The 8,246-nt window shown below is 34.0% G+C and overlaps 1 long non-coding RNA gene across 1 annotated transcript; it reads right to left on the bottom strand.

The window, feature by feature from the left end:
* Positions 1-2,336: 2,336 nt before the first annotated feature.
* LOC145039169 (uncharacterized) lies at positions 2,337-4,397 on the bottom strand. Its single transcript, XR_013679764.1, has 2 exons — positions 4,328-4,397; positions 2,337-2,597 (listed from the first exon to the last, which is right to left on the bottom strand). It is a non-coding gene; the product is annotated as an uncharacterized LOC145039169 (long non-coding RNA).
* Positions 4,398-8,246: the final 3,849 nt, after the last annotated feature.

Below are 8,246 nucleotides of genomic sequence, written 5' to 3'. Positions count from 1 at the left end.
AACTCATCGGAGCATTCTAGTACTTATACAACCTGACATTTAGTGTGAGCAACATCTATCGAGAGCTTGTTACTTCCCAAATAAAAAACACCATTATGATAAGTGCAAGGGGTGAGTGTTGGCAAGGTAGGCTCACATTCCTCCTGGCAGTAATCAACCATTCTTGTGTTTCCAGCAACTTGGACGAAGCAACTCCATGAAGTTCCATGGCAAGCTGGAGAAGCAGGGATACAATTCAACAAGCTTTGATATTTTTCACACCTTTCCTCCATTCGATAATACCATTTTCCTCTTTTCCACCCTACGCGAAAGCCTGTTCCAAATCCCTTCCCTACTCCGCTTTCCCCTATGTTCTTTGCAGTAATATCTACAGGCTTTGTAGTTGGCACTTTTTTAACCGCAGGCTTGGTAGTATCATCCACACCTTTACTCACTCCCTTTACAAGAGAACCTACTACTTTAGCAAAGCCAAGCAATTTACGATCCTCTTTCCTGTACGAGTATTTTTTAGGTTTATAGTAAGCATGCAATCAAAAAGTAGAAGTACAGTGTTCACATAAAAACAAATGGCGATAAATTAAAAGAAACTTTTGGTACCTGACTTGGGGGATCTGATCGTTGGCATGGGAAGAAGAAATAAGAAGAATGATCGTTAGCACGAAAAGTTTTGATTTCTTAGCAAAGAAAGCCATTTCTATGAATGAATGTTTGATATATGATCATATGGTGTATTGGTCTTTGCCTTTTATACACACTTGTGTAGCTACTAGCTAGCTACCCCACTTGTGGAAGCTGGTAATTATAATACCAAAAATTACTACTTGCCTTTTATAAATAACCTCAAACCGCCTGCCTTGACCAAAACCACTTTGAAAATTTCATTTAGACGTTTTCAATTAAGTAAAAATCATTACCACTTGCACTACTATAAATAGCACTTATTCCTACCAAAATTTCCCTTGACGTTTCCTAGGAAATTCTTCAAAATTGATCTTCTGGATTTACTATTTTGTAATTTAAATCTAGACTTTTATCATTTATTCATTTCTATTATATATATATATATATATATATATATATATATATATATATATATATATATATATATATATATATATATAGACTAGTCGTTTGCCCGCGCGAAGCTACAGACGAACAATAGTTTGTTTCGGTAATTAGTTCCTTTTCGGCAAACGATGATTAGCTTCAATTCAACGATTAATATGCTTTATGAAACATTCATAAGACACAATGTACTGTCAAGTAACACAAAACATTTGTTTCAATACAACAATCCGTTTTTTCTTTTGACGAACAATGTATTCTTTAATGTATTTGTTGCTTTTGTGTATGTTCGATATGTCATATGTTGGATACATTGTGTCGAAAACAGATCATTTTTTATTCATGATAACATATTTAAAGAAAAAAAAAACTTGCTTTTAATAGTGGGAAAATATATGGACTTGATTCGTTGGGGTTTTCGGTTTTCATGGTCGTATGGATTCCCAAACTCGATGACATCAAAGTCTTTACTATTTAGTGACATACATAGTCATATGAACAAATTTACACATACACAATCACAAACACTGTTACAAACAAAGCCACACATCCACATACAAAAACGATTATCACATTGTACTTTCAAAGTATAATACATATATGAAAAAGATGAAAAAAGATAAGAATAATAAAAATTAAAAGAAAAGAAGAAATTGAAATCAAAGGAAGATGCTATATATAGATAAGATTTCTTTATTTATATATTTATTATTATTTTTGGATATAGATTGGATACGTTTTTTTTTTGTTTGATTTTGTTTTTTTTTCTTTTCCGTTGAACTTTGGATTTATTTTTATGTTTGTTGAGATTTTTTTAATTGAAATTACAAATTTGATATGTTTCTGCTGAAACCTTTCTAATCGATTTCATAAAATATATTTAGAAGTGTGCTTGCTATTTGGGCATAAACATAAATTGTTTAATAATGAAGCGGGTATACTTAATTTGTGAAATATTTTTTTGTTAAATTAGAGTCAATTTATTGCTTGCATTTACATTCTTATTTATTTGTAATCAAGAAAGGTTTTGGTCAACATCACGTTAAAGTCTTTGAAAATATCACAAGACTGGAAAAGACAGAATAATAACACAAATTGCCAACACTTGCAAGTCTAATTTAGGGTACGTAGTTTGTTATAATTCTTCATTATTATATGATTTTTAGTTAGGTTATAATTTAATGGAAATTAAGTATTGAGTGTTCCACTTAGAATTAAGTATCTTCATTATGAGACTATATCAACCCTCATGGGTGCAGTTCATAAAGGCATCAATACAAAAACCAAAAAATCTGCAAGATTTTGATTTACTTTCTGAATCTATTACAAAATGAAACGTATAATACTTTTTTATGAATTGATATAATGTTCAATTAAGAAATAAATTGGAATTACAATGCTATGTTTGGATCAAAACTTAGACTTGACCATTTTGCCACAGGGGCTTAGTTCCCATGATGTTGCGGTGCTGTGAAATTTAAAGGCATCTTTAGCATCGGTTTGACTGCAACTGTGTTTGTGATCATGATGTCCTATACAGATAAAAAAAAATCTCATTATCAAATTAAGTAATGTAAGTAACATACATATTCAATAGGGAAAATGATTTACAAGTCCAACGAGTTTTCAAACAGTTCAAAAAACTCCAGTCATGTTTTGTCTGTTCAAAAAAAACCCAACGAACTTAACATTTTGTCTAAAAAGCCAAATTAAGTTACACTTTCCTGAAAATCAAATAAGAGAAATAGATGACGTGGCTTATTACCATATCGGGGAAACGACTTGTTAGACTAAAAAAGTTTCCAAAACGTTTAAAAAACTCCAATCATGTTTTGACTGTTCAAAAAAACCTCAATAAACTTAAAAAAAAAAACTAAATTGGGATTTTTTGAACGGTTTGGAACTTTGTTGGACTTTCTAGACAAAAAGTTATATTCGTTGGGTTTTTTTGAACAGACAAAACATAATTGCTATTTTTTGAATGTTTTGTAAACTTTATTGGGCTTTTAAGTCATTTTCCTTATTCAATAAGGTCTAATTGACAAGTATTTTGTTGATTAACCATCAGACTAATACACATAACCAATCAACATTGCTTAGGCCGCATTGTTATTATACTTGGTTTATAAGTGAAATAATAGAAAATAAATAAAATCAAACCAGCCACCACAACTAAAATCCAAACGCTATCTCTATCTTAACATCTTAGCAGCTATCAGTACCAACAAAACTGCCATGCAACCACTTTTCCCTTTTGGTCTACTAAAAAAAATCTGAAAAACAATACAAAAGTATTGATTCATGTCAACAGTGGGCATATAGTTTCCTTGACAACTTTTAATATTTGTATGTAGTTTCCTCGGCTTCCGTAGAGTCCAAAACCTCATACAAGCAATCCCCATCTAATTCTTTAATGTATCAAACAAACTAAATCCTACTAAACAGTTAAAATTTACCATTTAGTCCAAATATAAAGAAAAACTAAAGAAGACTTTAGTCATTAAGCTAAGGAGATTGAGGTTAAAGTATGCATTAACTCTAAATAGAAAAAAAAATGCTCAAGAAATGTTTGAAGTATCTCAGGTCTCAATATACAAAACATGGAGTTTGTTCCTGGTGATCTCACAACAATACCTCCATTACTTATAACCTAAATGTGAAAACAATAAATATGTTAGGATAAAAGAGTATTTTTCTTTTTTAAAATATGTTCATTTAAAACAAAGTTTAGGTTACAACAGACCTGTTGAACGATTAACCCGGTTTCTTTTGGTATGATTGTCACACTTCTGGTGTTGTTGAATATGATTAAAACAGACCCGAACTATTAACTTTCAACCAAATGGCCAAGGACAAAAGATGTTCGATTATAAAAACATGCGGTTCTTAGGTAAAGCTGCGAACTATGACAACAAACTTTGTGATTGAGACATACATTATAACTGTGCTATATAATGTTCATACCATAGATAAAAATTTTCTCTGCCAAACTTATCTAAAAATGAAACAATAGGAAAAAACTTTTCTACACTAAGGTTTGCGCATATTATTACATACCGCTGTGCATAAATATAAGCAGAATATATATATATATATATATATATATATATATATATATATATATATATATATATATATATATATATATATATATATATATATATATATATATATATACATAGCATAAAAAGGTTTAGATTGTAAGGTTTGTTAACTCAAGATCAATGAAGTTTCAGTTCAGAAGACAAACATGAAGAGATACCTTTGGTTTACCTTAATTAGAACTGAGAATTCGAAAAGATTTAAAATGACGCACCATATGATATAATACCTGGGATTCAAAATTGCGATTAAAAAAAACAACAAATGGTTAAACATAATAACGATATCGAACCAAGAAGGCAACACACACTAACCATTATACTTGTGGTTGAAGGGACGATGATGGTGTCCATGTTTTTTTGTCGAAAACCAATTTATTTTTAATCGGTCCTGGTACTATTTAATCGTTTATAGTGAGAGTGAAAAGGGTTTATAAAGAATCGATTGGTGAAAACAGTTTGGGGGTGGGCATGGGGTTTAAAGGAGTCAAGTCGGTGAAGAGGTGGTGACACAGTGGTGTCGGCCCACCGAAGGCACCAATGTCGGCCCACTGAATTATGTTTAGTGGTTGATAATTGTCTTTATGACAATTTCTTGTTATGCTTGTATGCGATTGTTATCTTTGTGACTCTTACTATTTTGATTGCATGCTAGTTGTAGAGGTGAAATAGACCCGATACCGGTTTAAAGAGAACGAAGGGGTTGAAATATACTCAGTACCAATTGAAAGAGACCGAAGGGGGTGAAATAGACCCAGTGCGATTGAAAAATACCAAAGGGGTTGAAAAATACCCAGTATGGGTTGAAAGAGACCAAAGGGGTTGAAATACACATAGTACCCGTTGAAAGAGAACAAAAGGTTGAAAATACCCAGATATGTTTGAATATTATGTATGTATGCCATGGTACATGGGTATATTGGTGGAACTCACTAAGCTTTGTGCTTATAGTGTTTCAGTTTATGTTTCAGGTACCTCTAGCTCGAAAAAGAAGGGCCCATCTGGATTACACCGCATCTGCCCATGTTTTCTACATTTACGTGATCTTGGGATTTATACTCTGATATTGTTACACCATGATACACTTTTGGTTGTTTTGATATGGTTACTGGTTGTTTTGAAATGAATTAAAAATGAAATTTTTGTCTAAAATTTTTGGATGTTACAAGTTGGTATTATTTCCTTGGTTTGAGGGATTCATGAATACTATCGGGTGTTCCTGAACTCCAATCAAGGGTTTGGTAGATTTTCATAAAAAGAAATATTTTGATTAACTGATTTTAATAAATGAAAGGGGTGCGATGTGTGCAATCATCCGAGCTCTAGTAAGTTCTTCCCAAAATAGGCATACATGTTATATGGTTTACGCTATGATATGAGAATTGCAAGTTGGATTAGGGCTAAGGATCTGCTCATAATTGCTTGATAGAATGCTAGGGGAGATGCCTTTATGTGCCTGTTGTATGACCTTATAGATTTTCAAGCTAGTATGAGATCAATTATCTGATAGGATTGTAACGACGTAAATTCCAAAACCAAAAATTTTTCATTTTTACAGTCATCAAAACATTGAGTAATAAGTTTAGGTTCCAATGTAACAATTTAGTCACGACAGATTACATAACAAAAGATCACAAAATGGTTTCCCCGAGTGTATGTACGATCACGCCGGCGCCTTCCCACGGTCCTCGCTAGTACCTGAAACACATAACACAACAACTGTAAGCATAAATGCTTAGTGAATTCCTCAAAATACAACCTACGCACGCACGCCTTTCCAAGCCTTGACCTTCCGGTCCATGTGTCTCAGGGGACTCCCGTCCCGACTGGGTAAACCTTCCGGTCCTACCCACGTCAACCTTACAGTCCATATGACCACGCCTTCCAGCCCATCACATGTTGCCTTCCGGCCCAAATCAAGCATATCATGCATGGTACATATAACGAACAACTTAACTGTTGGGTTTTGAGCAATCTAACACTTCCTAAGTGTGCATGCAACCCTAATAAACCTTGGATCTATGTTTATCTAAATACATGCAAAATAATAATTTTCCAAGGTTTATAACCTATCTAACATGGCATGGGGAACATTTCAACATAAAAGAGTTAGAAGAGATTACATACCTTTTGGTGAGTTGGGTTCTTAGGAGTTTGAGGGCCAAGCACCAATAGTGTGAATGCCTCAAATGGAATCACAAACACCACAAACTCTTGGAAAACTTTGAGAGAGTATACACACTCTTGTATTTTCGGTCACACACATGCACACACACACTAGTTCACTAGTTTTCTCTTAGGCTCCATTTCATGCTCCATAAGCATGCTTATATAGTGTGCATGGTTAGGGTGAAACCCTAATAACCCATGTCTTTTCCTTTTCCAAGGATCCATGGGTTAAAAGCTCCATGGATCATCCATGGACTTCCACATAAGCCTAGCCCATTAACAAATGAGTATTAGCCCACACTATATAAAACAAATAGCCCATAATTTAATTAGTATTCCTTTTAATCTCTAAATTAATTCATAATTAATTTAAGACTAAAACTAATTAAATAACGTAACTTCATATTAATATATTATAACCCATAATATATTAATAAACATATGTGTATAACTCTCATAAAATTATCCATGATAGTTTGGATGAGATGCAACCCAAATGGACCATGCCGGTCGGGTCAAGTATATACCAAATAAGTTATGGACTTAGACACCTTATCCAACAGACTCCCACTTGGATAAGTCTAATAACTATATTTGCCTATAACTTCAGGAACCAACCAACAATCGTAGCTCTCGAAAACTCCCTCGAACAATGAAGACTCTGTCGAACTATGAAGCGCCATTTTAGATAAGTGATCACATAATCCTCTGTTCTCATGATATCAGCCGGACAAACACATGGAACTATGTCTTGCTTATTGTCTAGCAGTTGTTTCTCGATTTTCCGATTTGTTTGACGAAGAACTTCACTGAACACATCGGTTTAGTTCTGACCAGGCCTGGTACATGGGTCAACACAAAATCATCGAGGGGCCCAGATATCGCTTCTATTTCTAGAAGGAACAGATAAACTTCGACTGATATGCTTGTTCTACTACTTATTGAATTGTACACAAAGGCACGTTTTATAACATCAAGTTACTGATGCGTTTACGTGCAATCAATGCACAACCAACTCATAGGTAACAACTCATATCTCTAGGTTTAAAGATTTATATGATGTTATCGTCTCACGATCACTCGAGATAAATTCCATGAAGTGATACAAGTGAGCGTGGGTTTATACCAATACTCATAACTTATGAGTACTCATGAATGTTGCAGCAACCATTGCCATGTCTAAACACCTTTAAGGCATCTACAAACCCAATTCATGACAATCTTGATTCATACCTACTTCCGACATATGATCGATTGTGGAGGTTTGAATAAATTAATTATTCTGGAAGTCAAAACATGCAAAACTGAAACAATAGTAAATAATTGACAATGATAGTAACACTTTACTCATAAATAAATCACAAATTTTATTCATCATCAAACGTCGATTACATTTTACAAGTTTCAGGAAAACTATCTAATCTGTAAAACTAATATCGTCCCTCAGACCGATGCGTCTCGCATGCTGAAAATGCTTAACCCTCGTCAGTCCCTTCGTAAGGGGATCTGCAGGATTCTCATCCGACGATATCCTCCTTGTCACAAGGAGTCCTTCTTCAATCTTGTGTCTTATGAAGTGATATTTTCTGTCAATGTGTCAGGATCTGCCATGATCTCTTGGTTCCTTGGCTAAGGTAACCGCACCATTGTTGTCACAGAAAATCTCTATAGGTTCCTTAATAGCTGGTACAACTCCAAGGTCTCCGATGAAGTTCTTTAGCCATATCGCCTCCTTCGCTGCTTCACTCGCTGCTATATACTCTGATTCACAAGTCGAATCAGCCAACGTCTCCTGCTTGGAACTCTTCCAAGAAATTTCCCCTCCATTTAAGGTAAAGATCCAGCCTGACTGAGAGCGGAAATTATCCCTATCAGTCTGAAAACCAGCATCACTATACCCTAATATTCTCA

Source organism: Lactuca saligna, chromosome 4 (genome assembly GCF_052625555.1).
Source record: "Lactuca saligna cultivar CGN05327 chromosome 4, ASM5262555v1, whole genome shotgun sequence".
In the NCBI taxonomy this organism is placed as follows: Eukaryota; Viridiplantae; Streptophyta; class Magnoliopsida; order Asterales; family Asteraceae; genus Lactuca; species Lactuca saligna.
Note: the sequence above shows the minus strand (reverse complement) of the source record. Positions and strands in the feature narration are given on the sequence as shown.